Below are 24,860 nucleotides of genomic sequence, written 5' to 3' on the forward strand. Positions count from 1 at the left end.
CTAAACACTACACTAAGAAAGCAAATGTTTTCCCCAGCTCAGCAAAAGCAATACTACGAACATCCAGGTAGGTGCTTTATTATGGAGATGCATTCTAACAGATGTACCTGAAAAGCCATTTGATGATGCACTAAAGCCAATTCAAGCCCTCTAAAAGCAAACAAAAGGCACACTCTTTCCACAAGATGCAAAGAGACACTGTAGGAAAAAACAACAACAACAACACTTTGCCATCTTTTGTCATAGCTCACTAAAAAACAAGCCTTTCTACATGATCAGACCTTGTTGTTTGTCCTCCTAGAGCTGCCACAAGCTGCACATTGCTGGCTAACTGAAGTAGACAGCAATGCAATCGTGTGTCTTCCTGCCTCATCCAGATCAAATTTATGCCGATAGCACATTGATCAGATATTAACTATCTAGAAACCACAACCCGCATTGTCAGACAGCTGCGTAACACAGCCAGGTGATCTTAGACATACCTGATTGTACCTGCATAAAATCTCCAGCATCTATGGAACGTGCCTCATAGATGTGCCGAATCCTGAAACTCAGGAAAACATACCTATCTTTCGCCATTCACTTTTCAAAACAGATTTTTGATAATACTACAGTTGTGGATAGCTTCCCACATTGCCAAAAACAGCTCAGCTAATCAAATGAAAGTTTTCTGAGTGTTCAGGATAGTGTGTGGAGTGCAATCTTCCCACATCTAAAAATCAAAATAGCTTATTTTGTGATGTAGCTGTCAACTGAACGCACCATTGTTTCACTCATCACAAAATTCAGAAGAATTATAGCTAAGTGATTTGCAGGATCTATACTTAGAGATTCTTACTCCCAAATACTTAAAACTCTAGATCTCTTGTTAAACTATTCTTAAAAGGATTGTCAAATATGCCCACATGTAAAATATGATAATCCGATGTTAATTCTCCTCCTTACCACTCCGTAGATGCCTGGGAACAAGCCATTGTACGTCTTAAGCTTGCTTGAGTTTGCCTACATTTGTATTCATTAACCAGACTCTTAGTGAGAACACTTGGAAGCCCATGACTTTTCTGATAGATGCATACGTACGCTGACTGGCTGCATTATTTATCTGTGCGCGTGTCCATCTATCCATCTGTCTGCATTCAGATCTATACGTGCCTCTGTGCATTTACGTCTTTCACCATTCTCAAGTCATTCAGCCTACTTTTCTGGCACCGGCTCTGGGAAACTACTGCTTTAGCTAATGCCCTCATGACTGAAAAATAGCAAAAAAGAGCTCAATGCAGATAGGCAGGAAGCAAGGCAGAAAAAGTAGAATAGACAGATGGAGGTGTAAAAAAAGGGACGCATTTATGCTAAATTCGGGAAAAATAAAAGGATTAAGGGGATGTCACAGACTAGATGATTTAAGAAGGGGATTTCTTATGAAGCGGGGATATTTCTCCTGTAGAATAGAAATCTATCATGTATTCTAACCAGGGTTAATTCTAACATCTAGAACAAATCTAAATCTTAAAACCAAGATTAAGAGTTGGCTAGTGCCATTTATTATATCTGTCAACTGTTTAACAAACCAGGGAGGAAATATGTTATGTTTGGATTCAGCCAATACAATAACAATATTTATAGGCTGCCTTGGGAGCAATAATAATTTTACATGGGTTTTAGTATTCAACAGAGTATTTACAGGGATTTGAATTACTGTAGCATGTTCAGATTGTTTCTTCCATCCTCCTTCAGAGATCCTGGATTAAAGAGCCAAATCTCCCTTCTCCCCTCCGCCAGTCTACTGCATGAACTGTGTACGTGTAGGGCTATCACAAACAGCACAGCAACTCGTTTTCTAAATCTGCTGAGCTAAACATCCCATCTTGGATTCCCACTCAGCTGAGAAGATTCATACTCCAAACCCAATACCTGATCACTATGCTGGTCTCACCTAAGGCTACTGTCCCACTACTTCTGTCCCCAGGAGTCTGAAAGCTTACAGAGCAATAAGGTTTAACAACAAAGTCAGCGATCCTGGTGAGCTCAGGAGACCATGCTTGCCTTATGTTCACATCAGTGAGAGCTTTGCTCCTAATGTGCAAAGTATTTCTGAGAGAAACACTTATCCACCCCCAGAGCTACTGCTCCTGCTTCATCCCACAGGCATACAGAGCACACAGTGAACACTCCAACTCAAACTTGTGCAAAAGAACTGTGCTGTTACATGATAGCTTTAATCTGATGCCATGCCTACCTAACACATCCATCTAAACCGCCAGTGCTACTAGCATAAACATCTTAGTAACAGATAACTCCTGCTTTCTAAGTAAATAGTTCTTTCCTTCTCCAAATGTCAGATTTAAGTAAAAGATGCAGGCTGAACCACACATGCCGAATGAGATGTCTTAGGTTAGATTGTCAAACTTGCCACCCAATTCCTGCGCAACTTAGAAGAGTCACTCAATTCTGCAGTAATCCCTGCATGTGGAAATGCCCCCGGATGGTACTCTAACAGTAGGAATGCTGGATTTGCTGTACAATTCACCTCACTGTAGAGCAGAGAAGGGATGAAATCTGCTCAGGCAGTGGCTGCATTTGCTTGAGGGCATTGCACATCTAATACCTGGAAGGTAAGAAAAGCAGACAAAATCTATAAAACTGCAGGAAATTGAGTGTAATGATGGCAACTGCAGTGACGTTACAGAGAAAACACCAGCATAACTACCTACACAGCACGAATGCAAAGGGGGAATCTACTGTATTTACAGCTGTTCATCAACCAGCAAAGCCCCGCTGCACTCCAGCTGGCAGAGAAACAATTCCTTTCTCGTGATTCTTTTATTATTGACTTGGATTCAGCAGAGTATACCAACCTTTCAGCCCTGATGAAGGTGCAAGACTGGGAGCACTGGCATATTTTTGCGAGTATAATTCATTTTTTGGTTCTGGTTGGAAAGCAGCACCGTGCAATGTTACTGCTGGGTGAGCACCTGTAGTTAGAAAAAACACTGGTTTGCTCACAGGGCTCAAAAGCACAAAGTGTTTCCTAGAAGGAGATTTTTAAGAAGGAGAATTGATTAAAAAATAAAATGCTCCTGAGCACACAATAATAAATAAAAAAAGCAGGCATGATCTGCTCCAAAAGTAATGCCTCCTATTTTATCATGTCAGCAGCAAACTTTAGTGGTATAGCAATAGAAAGCAAACCTTCCCACCAATATTCCATTACATTCTGATGCTGTGTGACAGATGGCAGCAGAGGGGCAGTCTGACAGAACAGCATCTGACATGGAAGTGCGTGGGAAGCAAAGGTGTGTCACTGAATTCCTCCATGGCAAAAAAAATGGCACCCACATTGACTTCATCAATGCTTGCTGGATGCTTCTGAAGACCAAACCGGATGTGAATGCAGTGAGTCAGTGGGCGATGCCTTTCAGCAGTGCAGATTGCTACAAGCACGGTATGCAGGCTCTTGTTCATTGCTGGATAAAGTCCGTAGCTAATGGTGGCGACTGTATTGAAAAAGAGTCTTTCAGCTAAGAATGTGCCCTATCAAATAGTGTTATTGTGCTCCTTGTATCTGTTGTAATTTCCATGTAAATAAATAGGAGGCATTACTTTCAGAACAACCCCTGTATTCTTTCCAAACCAGATGCTGAAATACAAGGAAAAAAAAACCAACCAAGAAACCGAACCCCTTGAGGATGCATTTCAGCTTTGTTTGTAGGACAAATGAAGGCTTAGCTCAAATGCTGTAGGGTTTGGTTCCTTAAAGCATTGAAATACAGAAGCTTATCCTGGTTTCTTTAAGTACTAAAATATGTAAAATGTCAATGGGAACAGAACATGGAATGATACTGAAACCTTTTTCTTTGACATGGATTCATTTCAATTTACTGAAAAATGCCATTTGGAAAAGTTTTGATTTCAAGCTGTCAGAATATCCCATTTCATTTGCAAGCTATGCTTTGGCTGCAACTATTTTATCTGGTTTTGGTTTCTAGAAATGGTTCCCCCATGCCCCTGTGCCTCTTTTTAGTGTTCTGAAAACTCCACCACCATGAAACTCTGTCCAGAGACTATCTGTTCCTTGAGAAAAAGGACTTGAGGACTTGATTTTCTTAGCAGCACGTAGCATTCTGCTTCCCTACAATAAAATTGTTCACACACAATCTTATCCACGCATTCCAAGAACTGCATTTTTTTCCTTCTTCTAATGTGCTTTTCTGTCTTTCAAAACACAGCAAACACACGAGGACTGAAACACATCAAAATTGGTTTGTACAGTCTACAAGTTCCTTGCCTTTCGTCACTGTTGACATTATGAGATGTGAAGCCCTGCTGGTGAATGACAGTAAAAGCGCAGCTATGCAGAGCTCACATCTTCCTGAGGATTTTCATCAAGTCCTCAAATCCATTTTCAAAGTGCTGCTGCAACCGTCCCCAGGCACAAAATGTTAAAGGGAATGGCACATTAGCAAGCACAACCAGGACTTCCTTTTCATACACCTTCCTTCCTAGACGTTGCTGTTATCTGCCCCTAATTCACGCTAATTTCTCTCTCCTCCCCACTGTTTTTACATATCTTACAGTTTAGCAGTTTAGTACTTATGTTCTGGATTATGTTTTGTCTGTCTCCTTTTACACTTCACTCTTTCCATGCCTGAGTCTGCTACTGCAAGTTTACAAGACATACGCAGCAATACCAAAAGTAAAAGCAGGGACATGAATACTTCTGATAATAAGTAACCTTGCAAGTTTCCAGAAGAAGACTCCATGGCCTCATGTTTACTAGCATTAAGTCTTCGTTACTCATTCCTCCAGGACAGCTATCAGGCACAATGCACAGTATTTCTGCCAGAACGCATCAATACAAAATTGTGGTATTGCCCTCAACATAACCATTTAAAGTACATGCTTGCCTTTGCACTCATCTGTTACACTAAGAACCTTGGCAAAGGAATCACCTTGGTAATGCTTCAGAACACACCATAAGTATTCATTTCAGGAAAAAAAAATAATAATATTAAGAATAAATCAATCCCTAATGTTGTACAGAGCCAGCCTGGTAAACACCGTGATTCTCTAAAAGTAATGATAAAAGAACAGATTATTCCTCTCCCGCCCCCTCATTTTTTACAATAATCTCATGTAGTTTAAATTATCTACATCTATCAACCCCATACGCTGGTCAGGGCTGAAACAGTGTGGACCAAATCCACAGAAGTCAATTAGTTATGCCAATTTGCTCCAGCTGAGAATCGATTCTCAGTTGTCTTTACGCTTCCCATAGAATATTCCGTAGGAAGCATCGCTTTAATGAAGCTCGGTCAGCATGTATGGGAAATGTCAACACGAGATTCCCCCTCACTGCCTTTTGGACTTCTGCAAACAGGTGTGTTTTGATATATTTGGTTTAATCCCCAGAAAACCATCGGTTTTCATTTAAATGGCAGACAAATTCAAAGTATGTTTGAGGAAACAGCTCCAAATGTCTGAGACACACCATAAGCATCCTCCTTTTCCTTTGGCAGGATTTCCCAAATATGCAATTAAATCATTAGAAACGCTCCTGTCCAGATGCAGCCGACGTGGAATCATCACAAGAAATAAAGCAAACAAAAGAAAGATCACAAAATACATTAACTCTTACTAGCCATGCATTAGCATTTTTAATAACTATCTCATTGCCATTTAGTCCAACAAGTAAATGAAACCTGTTTATTTGATTATTTATTCCAAAATAATACAACCTTTTTTATTTGCCCTCGTTATGAGCTCGCTAATGTTAAAGGCGCCACTACAATCAGTTAAGTAATTATCATAGGATAAAAGCCTTCACCATGAAAAAGTTTTGTTTGAAAAAGCATGAACTGCGATTCTCATTGATAGCTTTCACTGAGTGCAGGATTCAGTACATTGCAGCACAAAGGCCTAGATTATCTCCCTCTGTTAAAGGCTTAAAATTCTACAACCAGACCATGCCAGTTACCAGTATCAGATTATGATAACAAGATCATGTTCAGTTATAAAAACAAGTGTCTAAACTTTTCTCATGTCACTTTCTATCTAAGTCCCATTGCTAGTGGTGAAAGGACCCATCTGAATGTGTGTAGAAGCTCATTTTAAAGCTAGCTCTTTGAACTGGATTCATGGGGTATTTGCATAAGAAGATTTGGGTAAAAAGAATGGGCTGGTGCTGCATCTGCCCATTAATATGCCTGCTAATTCAGCACATTGTAAGCCTATTGATGTATCACAAAAGGCTCAAATTCAAGGACAGTTATCCTATTGCCATTGTTAGGGTTTGAATTCAAGTAATATGTTCACTATAGGAATACAGTTGTTACAATTAGATATTTTTCTATAATGGTATAAAGAACCAACGACAATCAGAATTACAATAACACTGATAAAACTTTGGAATTCATGAATTCTATTATTTTAAAAAGATGCAGGTGCCGATTAATTTTGCTGTGCATAATACTTGTATCTAGAGTACTGGAATACTTAAAGAGAGGCAGCAAACTGCGGCAACGTAACCTACCAAAGCAAGCACTCTCCCTTCAATGCTGACACACGTTTATCTTGCTTACAAGAGTTTTAATAAAAAAAATTAAAACACTAAGCTGAGTTTCAACAGAGCGGAGGGACCATACACAATGAGCAGGTTTCTAATCCTGCTTATGAAAGATGCAAAAGCATTGCTGGTGCTACCAGGGGATATCCTATGCAGGATGTTTTTATGGTGAATGCAAACTGGGTGAAAACACTGCACTCAAGGGAAAAAGGGCAGAGTCGGTGACTTGCACCCAAGGTTGGGGCAGCCCAACGCTACGCTGGCAGCTGGAGTGCTGCAGTGAGTTCTGAAGCACGCAACACCAACAGAAAACTGTAGGACAGCACCAAAGGAAACACACAGAGACCTGCATGTTAAGCACAGCTACGCTTAGTCCTTCCATGGTGCCGGGCTTACACTTGATGCTACAGCACAAGCCCCGTGAGGGGAGATGGCAGAAAAACGTGAGCAACGAGAGCAATTCCCCATGCTGGCAGCCGAGGCCCGGGCCCAGCGCGGCTCCTTTGTGCCGTGCTCCCACACTGCCGCGCTGACACGGGGCGGCCCAGCACAGGGACGGGGCACGGCGGCATTTTTCTCCCTCCGCATCCCTCAGAGAAGACATCAAAAGAGCAGAGAGATGTGCTCTTTGTTTTGTTTGGTCTCTGACTCTCAACATGTGGTTTCGCAGGCCCAAACATCGGCACCTTTTAACCTATTCTGTTCAGCTTAGGCCTTGGCTTCATTTGAGCATTAGGGAAACTATAGTAACCAATAATCTGCCTGTCCCTGAATAGAAACTATGTACCTTGTCACACAAGAGCCCGAGGATCACCATTCGAGACAAGTTCCTTTACAGGCCCTCGGCTTTCTTTGCTGGGGCCCGGCCTGTCTCCGTGAAAAGGTGTCAAAACCCTTCGCCTCTTTGCAATGGGGGATCTGTGTTAATGTTAATTTATATTTAACAAACAGGATATTGTCCCTCAGAATGTATAAGTATTTGATTATCTATTACAAATGTTTTCATCAAGTCATAAACGAGGGCCCTTGACAAAAGGTCTTCCAGGAGCACAGGGAGGAGGGCTGGTGGGTGTCACGGTGTGCCAGGCCGGCTGCCTGCCCACCCAGTGCAGGTGATGGCACAGCCCTGTGCCCAAACACCAGGTGGAGATGTGACCGTGATGGGAGCAGCAAAGCCTCTCTCTGGGCTTGCCTTTGCTGAGTCAAAAGCTTTCTACACCAGTAAGCTGCAAAACAGAACTTTGAGAGTTGCCAGTTTTATGCATGTATGTATTTTGGTCGCGATCTGATCTCCTGCTTAATGAGCCTCCCCCCAGGCACCGGGAAAATGTTATCACTGGTCCCATTTTTCACTCAATCTCTAATCCTGTGCTGCACTGTCTTGTTATTAGCAGGAAAAACAACAACAACAACTCCGTATATCATGTAGATCAGAGCCAGGAAAGAAAGGAACAAATGTCAAGGGTTTGAAGAAGCGATTCACATCCAGCTTCATTTCATCTCTGTCACTCTCTCCTGACTATGTCTTGCAACAGCTGACTGCTAACATATTTCCCTCCAGTGAAAGTGACATTTTTGCTTTCTTTATAACATTAATAGGAAGGGGAGTTAAACTGTTAATGTTGCACCAAAACAGCGCGCTGCAAATCGAGGTATTTGGTATGAAACTTCAGACCTTCTGCATTAAGCTCTTTCACTGTGACCTGACATAAACTGGCAACTGGCAGCCGTCTGCTTTTGGCAGCTTGGCATATTTGGTCATTTATTGGGTGCATGTGAAGATCAAATGGGTTAAGATTCTTCTCCTTAAACAGCAGGGAAAAGAACATCAAAAAGGTGTAAATTTCATTTCCCCAGTTTTGATTAAGTCAAGCATGAAATGAAATGTAATACTCTCAAGTGGCAAGGGTTTATACTATTGATGTTGTTACTTCTGCTTCACAAAGCCCAATCAGCCGACAGCGAGTTGAACAAGCTAACAGAGTTTTAGGGTGGCCAGATGGAGGGTTTTTACTATGGTTGAAAAGACAGCTTAGTGCTTGCCTCTTCAAGCCAAGTCAATGCCAACTGTGTGAAATCCTGGCCATTCTAACCCCCTTTTTTTTTTTCCCCTTCCCTCCTCTCAATGCTGGTGGCTAGCACCATACAGGCCTGATAAAAGCAATCCCTTCAGCAAAACAATGTGCTGAATGAATATTTTCTGTCAGAAGCGTTGTTTATCTTCCCCCAAAGCACAGAGATTTCTGTATTCACTATTCAGATCAATCACATTACAGTATTTCAGTTAATGGGGAAAATACATCTCATTTAAATGTTATCTGAAAGAAGCCCTCGCAAGAACGTGTTCGTTTCCCTGAGATTAGAACGTTATTTGTTTTAAGTAGTGTGGTAAAGCAAAACTCTACGCATGTGCCACAGAAATAAAGATTTAAAACTGTACCTTGTTCATCCATTAAGTGATACCAGAGTTAATTCAGAACACAGCAAGATGCACACTGAGAAACTCTTTAGATCTAGGATACAAAAGTAACAGGTCTTAAATTGAGTGTGGTCTTACTTCGTTAGGAAATTTGTCCCTTTTTTATAGGTGCTTTTTCAGGCCCCTTGTTCCCACTACATTCTCAAATTTAATGCTCTTGCCACTATACAGCTGGACTAGAATAGAGTGGCTTTAGTAAAGACTTAATAGAATCTTTAATGCTTCTAACAATCCACTCCCATTGAACTGCATTAAGTAGATATTATGGAAGGACAAAGAGCTAAATAGCTCAACATCAACCTCATTAGGCATGCAGGCAGGCCTTGAACCATTTTATGGGCAAGCCTATTGTTAGAACACTCACCAGGTTAGCTTTAAATTGCAAATGATACCCTGAAAGGGGAAGAGAAGTTTTGGAGAATGGCCTCACAGAAAGAAAATCATTTTAGGCTATAAGAAAATGAAAGGCATTGTTAAAATTGCTCTGACCGTAGCAAATGAAATACATCATGGACTTGAGAGGCTGAATGCTACACTTGAGGGTTTTTTGTCGCCTTTTTTTCTTTCCCCTTGCCGTTCAAGAATGTGGTATACATCAGAATATAAACAATATACAAGCTGTAAGACTCAATAAGGGTGGCTCAACCTACTATCATTTGTCTGCAGCTAAACATACGATGAGAGGACAATAATTAACTGGGTGAGAAAAGACAATAAAAATATCCCCTTTGATTAAATGGCAAAGCGTGGAGAACGCTATGCAGAAAAACCTTCCAGCATTACAGTTCTTCATCAATAAGGACCCGTTTAGAGCAGTTTAAGCCTCAGCACTTGAGTGTTCGAGAATACTTTAAAATAAAAAGTCTCCCAAGAATTGTTGGCAACTGCAAAGTGCTTTAACAACTGACATTATGATGTTGCAAGTCTGGGAACGTATTCCCAAGCAGAGCCCTTCTCTGTCACCTTAGTGGATGAATAATTGTGCCTTTGCATATTCCTTGTCATAAATGGCAGGAATGAAGGGACCCTAAGGACCGCACTGGCAGAATTGGTGCCGTACAAGCAGAGTAAATTAAAACAAGGATTAGAGCAAGTATGATTGGGGATGACAAGCAGGGCAGTTGTTGCCACACAACGTGCCTCTTTGCCCATATGGTCCGTACCAAGCTTACACAGCACAAACCCTCTAACATGGATGCTTATTAAAGCATTCCTTCTTGATCAGGACAAAAAGTCCTTAAAGCTGCACGTCACAGGAGAAAAACTGAGTTTCATTCACATACGGGCAGCAGCCTCAAGCACTGTTATTTATGAAGATTTACATGCAATTGCCCAGTCTCTACTTTTCATTAGATTAATACACACACAAAAAAAGCCATAAATGTGAAAAAAAATTGAGGCTACAGCCCACACTCATAGAGAAGCATTAAGCACGGTTTTTACTGAATGTAAGAATGAATTAATTGAAAGTTGTATTAAAAAAAATAAAATTAAAAAAAATAAAGATGAGACGCTTAAGGTAATTCAGAGCTTCCTTCCCAAGCACACATTTGCAGGATACACAGAACTCAGGGCCATTTTTAACTACCAGAAAGTGATAATGAAAGTATAGCAGGAGCTCAAAAGAACACGAGACTCACACAGGGAAACATTTGGCTGATCACATGCATGCTACTATAAACAAAGAGCAGAAGAGCAGGGCACTTTTCTTCAGCTGGTAGGAGTAGAAAAGAGCAACTCTGTCACTAAACCGTTGTGCCATCTCACATGACACGTGTCCTTTTCTGGGCCTCAGTTCCTCTATTTACAAGGGAAATAGCACACATCATAAAGACACTTGTTTTAATTCTCCCCAAAACATAAACACACCAGGTGCTATCCCTACCACCAGCACATCTACCTTTCATTATAGGATCACATCACCAGTCCTAATTTTCAGAGACATTTAAATTCTACAGATGCCTGGGAACAATCTCAAGTCCTAGAGAAGATGCCTATAGCAAGATGCAAACATGTCAATGCTTTCTCAGTACTGCAACAAGCTATTCAGACAGCAGCACAAAAACAGAAGTGCAAGATCTTCTATTTAAGTTTTGCCTCTTCCTGCTCTGTAGTACAGCTCTACCTGATCACAAACCAGCACCAGGTTTTACTCCCAGGCTGATCTCTTTTTCTCAGCCAGAACAGCCAGTTCTGCAGTAGTAATGAATTTAGGAAAGCTGCCACATACGGATTGGCACACAGAACACTGCATTAAGTGCAACCACCAAAAACATTGGCAGTTAGAACATGACAGGTGCCTCTGGGAATCACCCAAGAGTTCCTGTTAAGCTAAACAGAGATTCCTTATAGAAAGCCTTAGGCCTTTAGGTAAGAGCCTCACAATCCCAAGCAGAGAGCTTACTAAATTGTCCCAACTAGAGCTCATCACAGATGTGAGCAGAGGAAGTGTCCACAAGCACTGCATTATTACTGGGCTCTACCTACACAGTACCAAGATTGTGCACCACAGTCAAGCTCTCCTTAGACTTTGGGCCTTCCGAATACTACTGTGTCATAATAGCAAACATGCTACTCCTATCAGCTGCTGCAGAACGGCACAAGATCCTAAAATACGTTACAGCTCTCTCAGCAGGCAGACAGCTCTGAACCTTTGTCAACAATACAGTCCCTAATAAGCCTATGTATGGGAAGTTCTTTGGTCAGCTTTGATAAGTCTATTACAGTAACATAAAAGATGCCCAGTTCTAATGGTGTAAGTTCAGATCGTTTAGCAATAACACATCTCAAAGATCAAAACAAAGTGACTTAGTAAACAGTCCAAGACAGCTCCTTCCCATGGAAACAGCTGTCTGAACTGAGATTTGGCCATTATGCTCCACATAACATGCCCGAGGCATCCAAGAACTGCCAGCATTTGAACTCCTTCAGAATCAATTTGTCAACCTCTTTTTGGCTTGGATTATTTGCAAACAGTAACCTGAGCATCATAAGTAACAATGAAGCCTAAAATCTCAAGTTCAGCAGGAGTTGCTTCACATGGGTATCTAAGGTTTTATTACATGCATTTGCTTTTCAGTAATTTAACATCTGAAATATATATATTTTTAAGCTGTTATTTTTCTTACATCCTCTACATAAACACATCTTCTGAGGACCAGCTAAAATCTGAGAGTCAATCCTGAAAGCTGGCACGTGAGAACCACAACTATGACTGCTCGGTGGCAAACAAAAATCAGAAGGATGAACAAGTACATCTGGCTGCAGGCATAAAAGCTGCATAAACAGACATAAACCGCATTCAGAAGCAAGTCATATTCAGAAGCCTACTTGAGTCCAAAACTTGTTTGAAGGCTAAATAGAGATGCTCATCTATTGAGCTAAGAACCTTCCAAAGCAGTGAAGCTGAAGACAAGGATAGGACACAAACGTTACAGTCTGTTATATCCATAGCTTACTAATAATGCCATTTTAATCAGTTCCTGGATCCCACATATGTGCACTACAGAACCTAATGCTGGAAAAGGACACACTAAAAGCTGGAAGCAAAGTGGTGTGAGCTGATCACCTGTCAGGACTTTCGTAGTCCTTCCCAACTCTACAGCATGCCGGACTAGATCCCTTCCCTAAAGGAATCCCCAGATTCTCTCTTTTCTAGCATGACTGTCTCTTGGTGCGTAACTACTAACACAGTGCTAAAGAGGATCATATTAACCTATACCTTAACTTCAGTAGCACCTAAAAATTACAGGCAGATGTGTTAGGAAACTTGTACAACTGACAGATGCTGCTGCATTTAGCTCATTTTCTCAGACCAAGAGACTTTAGATTACTTTGTTTCTTATATTAAGAGCCACTTCAGTTTGACTGCTTTATCAATTATACATTGCTATCAAAATTGTCATGGCTTTAGGGGAAAGGAGAAAGTAGAAAGTAAATCTAGACTTGACTAGCTATTATTTGGGTGGATGTATTCATATTTATTATGATTATATATATTTATTAGGATTGCTGGAGACCTCTTGGTTCACATCTGAGTTTTGCTAGTCATGGGATAAACCAGAAAATACACATATGCTATGTTATGAATATCAGTGACCCTTGCATCACTAATCACAGACATTTCATGCTGCACTGTCAGCTACCCACAACAGGATTTAGACATCGATCCACAGGCAAACAGAAGATGATAGTCTAGAGTGAGGTCCAGTACTTGGTCATGGAGATGCGGGACACCCAGTTCAAACCCCTGCCGTGTGGGATTTAGGTTAGTTACCTCCTGGTCATTTAGGCAGAGATGCACAGATGTATTCAGAAATACACTGCTCTCATGCTCCTGACTCCCAGTGAAAATAAGACCTCTAAAAACAGGTATAAATCAATCTTAGCAGGAAGGTTTTGGACAGCTACTCAAGCTTTCACATTGCATACAATTTCCTGTCTGTTTACATAGAGAATTATTGACAACTCATGAAGAGAAATCCAATGAAGTAAATGTGAAGGACTTCCTGTTTCAGTCTTCTCACTTAAATTCTAGGCTGAGGCTACAAAATTAAATCAATAGATTACACGCTCAAGGATATTTCATATGAAGTGACTTCTGCTCAGTCTGATCTAATCTGCACTGAAATGTAAAACAATCAGTTTCTGAGAACTCTGAAGCATCACCAGCTCCATTGACTTTGTATTACTTAACATTTTAAATGTATTTGAGAATAAGCCAAGAGAACTTACGCAAAAGGAGGACATCAGGCTTAATGGCAAAGTGATGGCACAGTACAAACCTTCAGAATCATTATTAGATGCAGTTTCCCCTCTGCACTCCTCTCACCCATCCCTCAAGACTAAATATTTCTTCAGTAGGCTTCATACCACGGGTAGCACATTGCAGACCTGCCCACCTGATGTCCTGAAATCCTGATGCCACAACTCCTCTGAAAACAGGTGAGCTGTGTCTGAAGAGAACCAGTACTGCTCCACTTCTGTAGAAGCATACAACTGTGAGTGCTTACCTTGACACACAAGAACCCCATAAGTCTGAAAATGTCCGTGTTTGGGGGCTTGGACCCTAAGTGAGTTTCCACTGCACTATGACCGAGTTCAGGGTGGGGGAAACCCTCCAACTGGCTTCCCCAGATCACCTAGAGACAGAGCCCACACCCCTCAGCACTGCATTTTCATTAGTAAGATTCTTAATGTCCCACTTCTTCCTAGCAGACTTACAAAACATGCATTGCCATTGCTTTGCTTTTCAGTGCTTCCACTGACTCAAAACAAAACCACGGGCATTGATGAGCCTGAAAATAAGGAGAAACTAAAAGAGGGTCTGAGCCTTTTCTTTCATGGAATGGAGGCAGAGAGACTCTATTGCAGCATTCAGTGGGTGCCATTTTTTCCATGTGGAGGAATTAAATGATGCACCTTTACTTCATACACACTTCCACGTCAGATGCCACGTGGCCAGAGTGCTCCTCTGCCACCATCTGTCACACAGCAACACAATGTAATGGAACACCTGTGGGAAGGTTCAGCCTCTATTGCCACACCACCAGCAGCTGCAGTCATGGGCCAACATCATTAAATAGGAGGTATTACTTCTGGAGCAGCCCTCGTATAAATAAAAACATGTGTCATAATTGTAGCTTATTTGTTCCAATTGGGACTGAATGTTGCAGAGGGAAGTTGTAGAGTTGAGTTTCTTAGCAGAGATGAAGATAACTCCTATCATTATTAAAAGATAAACATGTACGTACCGAAAAAACTAATTAAATTTTGTTGAGTTATCAGGAAGTCCCTTATGAACATCCTCTGGAGTAAGCCCTAATGTAAAGAGATCTCAATTTTGTGGTTAAATAATTTGAAGAGATTAATTAGTAAAGAATAAGCATTAAAAACAATCATGTGAAGATAAAAGTAACATTATTATTTACATCTACCAATTTTCTAACTCTACCTAATGAAAAAAGCTTTCCCCCTACATAAAGATGCTAATAGCAAGAAGGTTCTCCAAATTATTTGTACATACTCATTAGCTGTATGGTAGAAACACACAGCGTTCCGAGATGAAAACTTACCTCTACCCCAGATTTACATAAAGGATTAAGCTCCTTCCAGTGCAGAACTACTTTTTCAATCTCAACTTGGGAGAACTGATCTTTATCCCGAATTTCTTTTTGTTCCTCTGGAAGTTCACTTTAATCCAGCTTGCTTAATTTTCACCTTCTCCCTAAACCTTCGAGGCTTGTTACATGATAGCTAAGGATCATTATCCACCCAGGCTGAGGGGGTTTTCCCTTCATTAATTTCTCTAAGAAGATTACCAGTGCTTGTTTGTTGTTGTTTAAGCAAATGATTTCCCTAAGCTCTTTGTTTTTCCAACTGGTTTACACTTTAATGCCCTTGATTGAATTTCAAACAAGAGATCAACTTGACCAACCAACTCTGTTTCGGGGGAGACCAAAAGACACCGAGGAAGAACGAACTTTATGCAAACTACTTAGGCAAGAAGGGTGCTTAAAAACTTATTCAACCATTTAGTCAGAGATGCATCATAATTAGCATATCATTCAGGACTTGTTTAGTCTTTAAAGTCAAGGTGACTTTCCTTGGAGATAAAATTCTCTAATTACAATAGAAGCGTGTGTCACATTTAATAGTGGTTGTTTTGGTGTGCTGTTTCTTTTCCCCCCACAGCTTCAGTTCTACATTTCTCCCTCCCCTCTAAACAACTCCTTGGAAAGGGGTGACATCTGTTCACTTGAGAAGCAATAGAACAAACCACACAGACTGGATATTCACTGTTTGCAGTCTGAGTAACAATCCTACTCAAGCAGTCATTTCTGAAGTCATGCATTCAGGAGAACTAAGCGATTTAGTCTCACCTAAGCTTTTAGGTGAATAAATACAACATTTAAACACTACAGAGCCTGCAATGAATTCTGTGTGCTCACACAAATTTGTACAAGTCAGTAAGGCGCACGCACCACTTCTAGCTAAGTACATACCCAAGTAACTACCTTTGCTTAGATGAGGCTATATCATTTTTAGATGGGCTGAGCACCTACCTCAATAAAACAGACCAGTCAATTTCAATTCCATCACACACTACTGATGGGTCCAGTTGTGCAATTCTTATTTATGGACTGCAGTATTTTATTTGCAGAGTTGCAAGCAGGCAAAGACAGCAGGTTTAGGCTATTTCTGCAGGGCTACTGTAAGCCTGCTTCAGATTCTCTGCATACCTACATTGCATAGTGTCAGAAATTGCAGGCATTGCAGATTAACACAGGCATGAGCATGCATAGATACATGAACGCGGTACAGTTACATACATGTTCTTCCCACTGAAGTCAGGGAATTCAGCTACTTCAGCTAAAGTCAGTCTACTTTCCCTACTGCTGGGCATTTGGCCTACAACAGATACCTACTCTGGGTCAGAAATGAATGAAAGTGAGCTCAAGTTGCATTCCAAATCTAAATTCTACAGAGCATAAAAACTGCAACCAGTAACTAACTGAAAAGCAGAATATTTACCGTAGGATTAAAGAGGTAAGTGCCAAGTAACAGCCGCCCTCTGATTTGTACCAGGTCCTGATCTTTGCAGACAGTCACCTGGTCTTTCTCCTATTCCTTTTCCCCAGGAAAGGGGAACAGCCTATCAGGTTTAGTCTAAAAGGTAACACTATTTAATTCATGACAAATTACAATTATGACCCTTAAAAACCTGCAGATTCCCCTTCAGAACAGCAGCATCTTCAGCCAGGCTGCACCACACCTAAGGAAACACCAAGAAAACACTGACACAGAATGGCAACTTCCACACTGGCAATGCTAAGGAATCACCATCCACAGATGCTCAGGAAATAAACAGAAAGCTGTTATAGAAATCCTAGATCTTAATGACATGATACTCTTGCACTAGCCAATATGATGAAAGAAAATATAATGAATGCTAGTTACTATAACACTATAAAAACAAGCAAACATAGGGAACAAAGTTATTATATTAATGATACGACCTTACCCCATGCAATTCATAGAAGGCCATATTAAAATGGGCAGGCTATCTATTCTAACTTTGCTAGCAACAAACAACACTAATGGATTCAACTGCATCACACTATCTGTGTGCCATGAAAGCTTCCACCAATGCAGATGTTTGGTTGCATGAGATCTCTTCCCCTTTTCTATTACATTAATTAAATGGAAGATACCACAATATTTCTCCACTCCGGTGTCACACGGTAGATCAATAAACAGGTAATTATTAGTTAAAACCCAGGATATTCAATCGGGAGCATTAAGTTATTGATTTGACATTTATCCCACCATAAGTGTTTCCTTGTTAAGGGTTTCAATAACCTACATGTAAAAATTTATTCTTTGAGATCCCTGCATTCTGAGCAATACCTGCATGCTTCCAACAGCTTGCAGCCATGCCATGTTCACACAACCAGGGGATAAGCAAAGCCAGTTCTGAAACTGAAAGCTGGAAGAAAACTTAACTTGTCTATTTCCAATGCCTGTTGGATTTGGAAGCAATACATTCTCCTGTATAAAAATCCAGTATTTAAATGAATAATTATGAGAAACACGCTGTAATCCATTGTAATCTATGTATTGTAATTAATCCACTTTAAGTCATGTTCAAACCGTACATATGGACACGCTTGCAACTGGTACAAACACCAATGCCACAACAAAAACCAATCGCAATTGATTTAGGAAGAGAAAGCGTGGACAAAATAAGCTTTATGATGATGTGTAGCACTTTAACAAAGTAAAAGTGTTGCTTATAGCATTATCCACATTTTAATGCATTTTTCCCCAATCTCACCTTCTACTGTCAACACCATCAATTTCAGCGGTGCTCCTTCCCCCATCTCTTTCAACATCAAAACGCGGTCCTTCTAGTATCATTATTATCAACCTGAGCAAACTAAATGTGAAAAGGTGCCACTAATAGGACAGCTTTTGACATCACATCTTGAACCAGAATAAGCAAACAGGCAAGTCAAATCTTCAGGGTCAAGCTTTGAAGTCAATTTTCTGACCCGGGAAATCATGTTCTGTGACAGTGATGACAAATGGTGCACACAAGCCTTGTATAAATATGTCTCTGAATGTTGCCTTACAAACATTCAGTCACCATCTCACTGTAGCCAACCAGGAACAGAAAGATGAGGAGTTTGCACTTAAAACATGGTGTCAAACAGTAGATGTTTGAATAAAAAAAAAGCTCAAGTTTAGAACTGCCTACTATTTGTAAGGTTAAAAAAGAAAACCAGCCATCAAGAATAGAACAAAACAGAGGTAATTAAAAAAGGGCCCAAACAAAACACACTCGTACACCTAATTCTCAATTAACCTCCGACATCTAAAGAGATCCTGAGAACAACTTAACGTACGCACAGTGCAAGCACCCTGCTTGGACCCCGGTGCCTGAAGCGCTCTGGAGCAAAGCTTTCTAGGCACAGGACTGGAAAGTCATTGTTTATTGATTTCAAAATCTAACAGACTAATTATATATTTGTAGATGACTTGACAGATTCACAAAAGCGCTATATGATTTTATAATGGAACATGCTCGCGTTAATCTCCATCTATGGAGATAGCTGGAGGGGGATGACCTTTATCTCATATTTAAAACACAAGCAATAACTGAAATTCATTTTCAATTTATTTTCCCATCATATAAAAAGAGGGGGAAAAGATTACTTTATTGAATCTCTTTAGCTGGTAAAAGGTTGGAGACGCACAGTCTTGATGCCTTCCAAGGAGCTATGGGGACGGTCTATAGGGAACAGACTTAATCGAATAAACTAATCTTTGCTGTGGAGATTAAGTAGATGGCTACAGCAGCAGAGTAACAGCAGAATGCAAAGTATCAGCGGCACCATCGGCTGCCGCAGAGGTGCTGTAGGCACTAGGAGAGCTTCCCTGTTGGGCCCGCCCTGCAGATCCTGCAAATTTGGTAAACTTCATGGAAATTTAATAATGCCGCGGCACTGTGTCTGCCTGCTGAGCAAACAGCCTGCTGCTGCAAGGCACATCTGTGATAATTTAGAAGGGCTTTCTGCAAGATACAGTAACTGCTGCTACTCCAGCCTGAGGCCTTTAAGCTGAAGAGAGCGTATAGGTGCACATCCTCAAGGTAAATACTATCTGGAGGTAAGGATGTGACTCAAAGCTGCTCCTGACAGTCGGTAAAGTGCCTTACTTTGTAAGCACATCTTTGCAAACAGTCTTTGATTCCCTGCGCCAATACACACATGGAGAACTGATTTAGGCTGGGCTAGAAACTGTCGTGACACATGACTAACATATTTCTGCACTTTTATGTTAGCTTAAATGAAACCTGGTTACCGCGCTGAGTTTCTTGTTCCTCCTGTCTCTTCCATTTAGCACTCCGAGCTGGAAATCCCAACTAATTACAGGCTATGTTACTGAGGAAATGGCAGGGATGGCACCTCTCTCTGCAGCAAGCAGATTTTTATTATGGTTTAGAAACCATCCAAAACACACACGCTGTTCCTGTACTTTAGGCCTGGCAACGAGAAGGGAAGCAAACCCGAGCAGGGGCTATCCAGGTTTCAATGTATACAAAGAGCTTATTTAACAATCATGAAAAGAAACATTTCAGAAACAATTAACGCTGCCTTTGAAACCTGCAACTTGAAAGGAAACCACAGCCGTTCTGCTGGCTCCAGCGGCTGGTAAGGCAAGCAGAGCTCATCGATGGGAATCGGCTGGGATGTGCGGGGCTACACAGGGACTGCAGCTCAAATGGGCCATCCCCAACATCCTGCTCTAGCAGCTAATAAAAGCTGCTGCCTAACGCTTCGACCACAGACTGAGCTGGGGTGGAGTGAGGTGAGGAAAGGATGCGTGCCAGGGGTAACGCCTACTGCTGAAAGCATCTGAAGGAAGCTGTACTGTGCACTGCTGGAGGTGACAGTCTTACTCAAACATGATTTACAAGAAAGAATGTGAAAGAAATGGTGAGCTTCCAGCATCCTGCAATTGGAGTTTAGCAACAAAAAACTCTCTACTTGGCCAACCAGACAGGAGCTAGCAATGTGAAACATCCCCTGCCTTGTCACTCCTAAGCACAACTGCAACAGGGCAGAAACTATTTTTCATGGCTCCCATTACACATCAATTCCTCCTGTCAGATGCCATCCACACCTACTCCTGTTTTGACTCTCTCCCATCCCAACTCTGTTTCAAAATAAGCAGGTGACTTTGGACTACCGGTAGCGAACAGCTGTAATGGCTATTATGCTAACATGCTGCAGTTCTAGCACACAAGCACACAGCAGCCTGCACTCACCGGGCATAGCTTACAGCAGGACCTTCAGCACACCAGACCAAGCTGTACCAACACTTCCACCTTGTCCCTTTGGTCCCCTGGGCACCCTGAAGCAGGGCCACAGATCACAGAGCCAACAGCTGCCTCCAGCCTGACCCTGCAGCCACCTGGGCTGCAACAGAGACTACAGGCAGACCTCACTGTAAGCATCCCTCTCCTCCTGAAGCAGCTATCTCATTCCAAAGATGGAGCAAAACCAACAGCACCTTGAAGACAAAGAGTGGGTGTGGGGGTGACAAAATCTCATCAAACTAAAACTGCATGGATGTAGAGGGGGCTGGACAGCTTCTACTCTGTGTTTGAGACAGAAGGCTTTTGGGCTGCATGTTTGATGCACACCAATCTAAATGCAAGTTGTATCCCCGAATATTTTCAGAGCAAAACCACCGCAGCCCCACCATCTCCACTCCTGCCTCCACAACATCAAATGGTCTCCAAAATGACAGCACGTCACACTTGGAGAGCAAAACAGAGGAGCAGTTCCTTGTCACCAACCTTTGAGGACCCAAGTCCAAATAGGCTGCAGTCACTCTTCTGGCATCACTGCAGATGTAACCTTTATGGCACACAGCAAGTAGGAAGATACATAATAAGTTAATACAAACTAAGCTGTCTTCCATGACACAAAACAAGCCGAAGAACAGATGTCAGGAACAAGTAACAGAGGATTGGTGGTTGCAGCTCAAGTGGGATGGGAACTAAGATTACCTACACCTCCACCACTGAGCTCTAGGTGTGCTGCTTAGTTACTGTTCATCAAATGGGCTCTTTTGACCAACTTTTGTTAGCTCATCAATATTTTCTTTATTAGAAAAATTAGGTGGGTTACAATGCTATTGGTAGCATTAGCTGTAACCTACTGAGATAATGGTTTTCTATGCTGATGACAATGCGATCACTGTGCGAGTTAAACGACCTCTGCCCCTCGCCCCCATGAGCTGTGCAGTGAAAGAACACATTTAAGAGACAATTATGAGGTTAATTTCCTTACTTGAATGCAGGACATTGTTATTACCTGGAGGCAGGTCTAATAACAGGAGCACAGCATCAATGCAAGTAAAATAGAAGAGAAGCTAGCTGGTGGGCTCCGTGCTTCTTTTTAAAGGGGTAAAGCCTGGCTATAAATTAATATATATATATATATTTAAACAGCACAAAGCTATAAAAGAAAGGCCAAGCAAAAACCTGTGGAAGCAGAAATATTCAAAAACAAGAAATAAGAAATGGGAAACTATTGGTCATAAGTGGTAAAAAGGAATCAGTTGTGGGAAATGGGCAGACTGAGGAGCTCATTGTCACTCACGCTGCAGCAGCCCTGCTGGCTATCAGCATGCAGGAGGTGAGAGATTGGGAGCTCCGCACAGCATGCAATCCAAGGAGGCAAGAGTGAAGCAGGAGTCAATTGAGTTCCCAGAAGCATTCACAGCAGAGCAAGAGTCACATTCCAAAATCATGAATCCCAGTCTTAAGCGCTTGGCTTCTCTCAGCTGGAATGGCCATCCCCACTTGGCACCAATCTTTGCACCAAGCAAAGCCATGCAAAAGGATCTGAAGAGGATCAGCACAAAGCACAGATGCCTACTTTTGATTAAGAAAGTCAAAGCAATGACATCTAACCTGAAAGCACAAGTCCAGTTGCTAGGGGTGGAAGGGCTCTTCCACCGTGGGCCCAGTTTAGTGCTTGGGAGGTACCAATAGCACGGCAGCTTGGTCCAAACCAAGCACAGAAGCAGCTCTTGTCTCTGTAACTAGAGTGACAATCTGAGCTTGTGGCAAGCTCACAGAGCAAAACCCTCCTGCTATCAGAACCTGCTCACACAGCTATGCACCCCAATGCTTTCTTCTTCCTACCCACAGTACCTTCAACACCTGCACAAAGGAATAACTCTCTATTTAGGAGCAGAAAGAAAAATACTGACATACTAACACACCACAGCCCCACACACTGTGGGATCTCTACAGCACAGCCATAAGGTTTCTTGCTGCTGTCACTATCTGTTTATTACCAGAGAAAGAGCAAGGGATTGCTCTTGCTTTCTGCTGATGGCCTTCTACCCCCCAGGGGAGACAGCAAAGACTAATCTGGAAGATTAGCAGGCTACAGACCAGGCAATCACAAGCTCCCACCCTGTCTGCAGCACGCTTGGACCGAAGGTTTGCCTGGCAGGGAATTCTGATCCCACACATTTTCCATCAGGCCCTGAAAAGTGGAATTCCACAGAGGCAAAGATCTGCACTTTAGTCATGGTGACAGACAGCATCCATTTCCTTCTGAGCAATTCCACACTGCTAGACAGGTTGAAAGTAAAGGCTGCCATCTTCCTCGAAGGGCCCCACAAATCTCTAAGTCCTTTACTTGCATTCAAAGCAGAAGTCACACTTGTTTCTGCAGTGCAGGGTGCATCCTTCCAAAGGGCACGCTTCCATCTCACCCCAAGTGCAGGAATAATGCTTTCCCCAGCAGGGAGAGCCACGTAACGCTGCTGGCACTGCTCCTCAGGCAGCCAGCAAACACCACAGCTCGCTCTCCTCACAACAGAGCTGTCTGCACAATATTCCCCTTATAGAACGCCTGGCAGACTCCTCAGGTGACAAAGCTCCAAGTGGGACATACACTGGCTATCATTACCTGCAGCTCTACATTACACTGGGAAATCAGAGCACCTTTTGAAGCAAAATGGTGCTTTACTGGTGGCCGAGGCACTGCTCTGGGTGGGGAAACTGCAAGTTGAAATTCTCTTTCCCACAGAAACAGTAATACTGGCAAATACTTTAATATCCTTGGGGTTCTCCACGCTCTGATACTCATTCAGATAACAAACACCAAGTGCAGATCAAATCCAAGGGACAACTACTGCAAAACTCTGCTGAGAAGTCACAACCCAACTGGAAACGTTCAACCACACATTTGCAGTAACAACTACCCTGTGCAGATTTGAACACTATACAAAATAGACTCCATCTATTATTCCTGTTTTCTTAATGCAGAAACGCTCTCTCCTCTTACTAACACAGTGTAAAACAAAATAATCTCAAGCACAGCTCTAGAACATCATATTTTCTCACTAGTTCAGGATGTATTTTTGTTCTAAGCCATAAGTATTATTACAAGAAATTAATATAAATGTAAAAAAATCATTTTACACCAGAACAAATGCTTTTAATGCACACGAGAGGGGAAGAAAAGCTTTGTTTTCCTTTTAACTCTGTATTCATGTACTAAATATATTTATCTTTGATCTGCAAATTCTACAAAGGCAAAAGATCAACACAACGAATACTCAGAAAACGTGAGTGTGCACAGAGGTTCTGCCTTGCTGTTTTAGCCCTTCAACAGGTATTAGTTTAAGTGGGTTTTACTGTCTTATTTTACAGACATTCCAGTAGAAAATAGAACGTTTAAATATGCAAGCTTTAGCTAATCCTCCAACACAGCCTATGGACTTGGTAGGATTATCCCTTATTATAACGCTGTTAGAACTGATACAAAATTGCAGCTTGAGATTAAACTCAAGAATTCCTAAAAATGCATTTTCCATTTTATCCTGTGAAAATATCTAATAACCTCAAACATCCCTGTAGGACTCTCAGACAACAACTGGCATGGAAGTCTAACACCTATAGATTTGTGCAGCACGTACCTATTAAGCACTTGCTATACCTGATGCTCAAAGTTAACACTCTTTGCCCCTTCAATCTAAAGCAAAGCCACTGGGCAAAACAACAGCCTACTTAAATGCAGTTTCAGATTTGTCAGAGTAACCATCCTACATAGCAACAGTACTTCATTGTCTGCTTATGGACAGCTTCAAGCTGCTATATTATATGTAAGGCAACCCTCATCTCCTTCCCTGCCATCCGCTGTTCAATTTCTTGCCCCACATAATACTGCTAGTTAAGGATCCACTCTGCCTAGGGAACCAGCTTCATTTGCATCCACTGGCTGTGCTAAATGAGCAGCCTAACAGATGGGGATCTAATTGCAGACCTGTTGTCTGGACATTGTTAACAAATACAGAAGTAGCAATATACAGTGCTTTTTGGAACAGAATTTGGGCTGGCAGCAGGGGAACTCCAGTTAATTACCAACATCTGAACCTCTTGTTTAATGCAGGCAAAAACAAAAACAGAGGCACTCAGACTGAGGAGGACTAAAAGCCAATCAGAAGAATGACAGCTATTACATCACCCAGAGCACCTATTTGGGATGAGAACTCCATTTCCATGCAATGCAAGAGTCCATCTTTAGAGAAGTATATTCCATGTGAGAAAATGAGACAATAGGAGCAAATGAAGCCAGCCAAAGAATATGCAGCTTGCAAAAAAAACCTATCTTCTTCCTGGAAGAATACAAAACCTCTGAATAACAGTATTAGCATTGGATTTAACAAAGCAGCAACAGGCAAGATGGAGCTCATTCTGAGTTTGCTCTGAGCAGACGGATGAAG

The 24,860-nt window shown here is 41.7% G+C and overlaps 1 long non-coding RNA gene across 2 annotated transcripts in view; it reads right to left on the reverse strand.

The window, feature by feature from the left end:
- Positions 1-24,860, reverse strand: part of LOC140257476 (uncharacterized) — a 75,368-nt gene that overhangs the window by 42,901 nt on the left and 7,607 nt on the right. The window contains exon 2 of one of the 2 annotated variants that reach the window (XR_011905030.1): positions 9,003-9,075. The exons of the other annotated variant lie outside the window; for it this stretch is intronic. This is a non-coding gene — a long non-coding RNA (uncharacterized lncRNA). The remainder of the gene's footprint in view (positions 1-9,002; positions 9,076-24,860) is intronic. 2 annotated transcript variants of the gene reach the window in all.

The sequence above is a fragment of the Excalfactoria chinensis genome, chromosome 11 (genome assembly GCF_039878825.1).
Source record: "Excalfactoria chinensis isolate bCotChi1 chromosome 11, bCotChi1.hap2, whole genome shotgun sequence".
NCBI classification, from domain to species: domain Eukaryota; kingdom Metazoa; phylum Chordata; class Aves; order Galliformes; family Phasianidae; genus Excalfactoria; species Excalfactoria chinensis.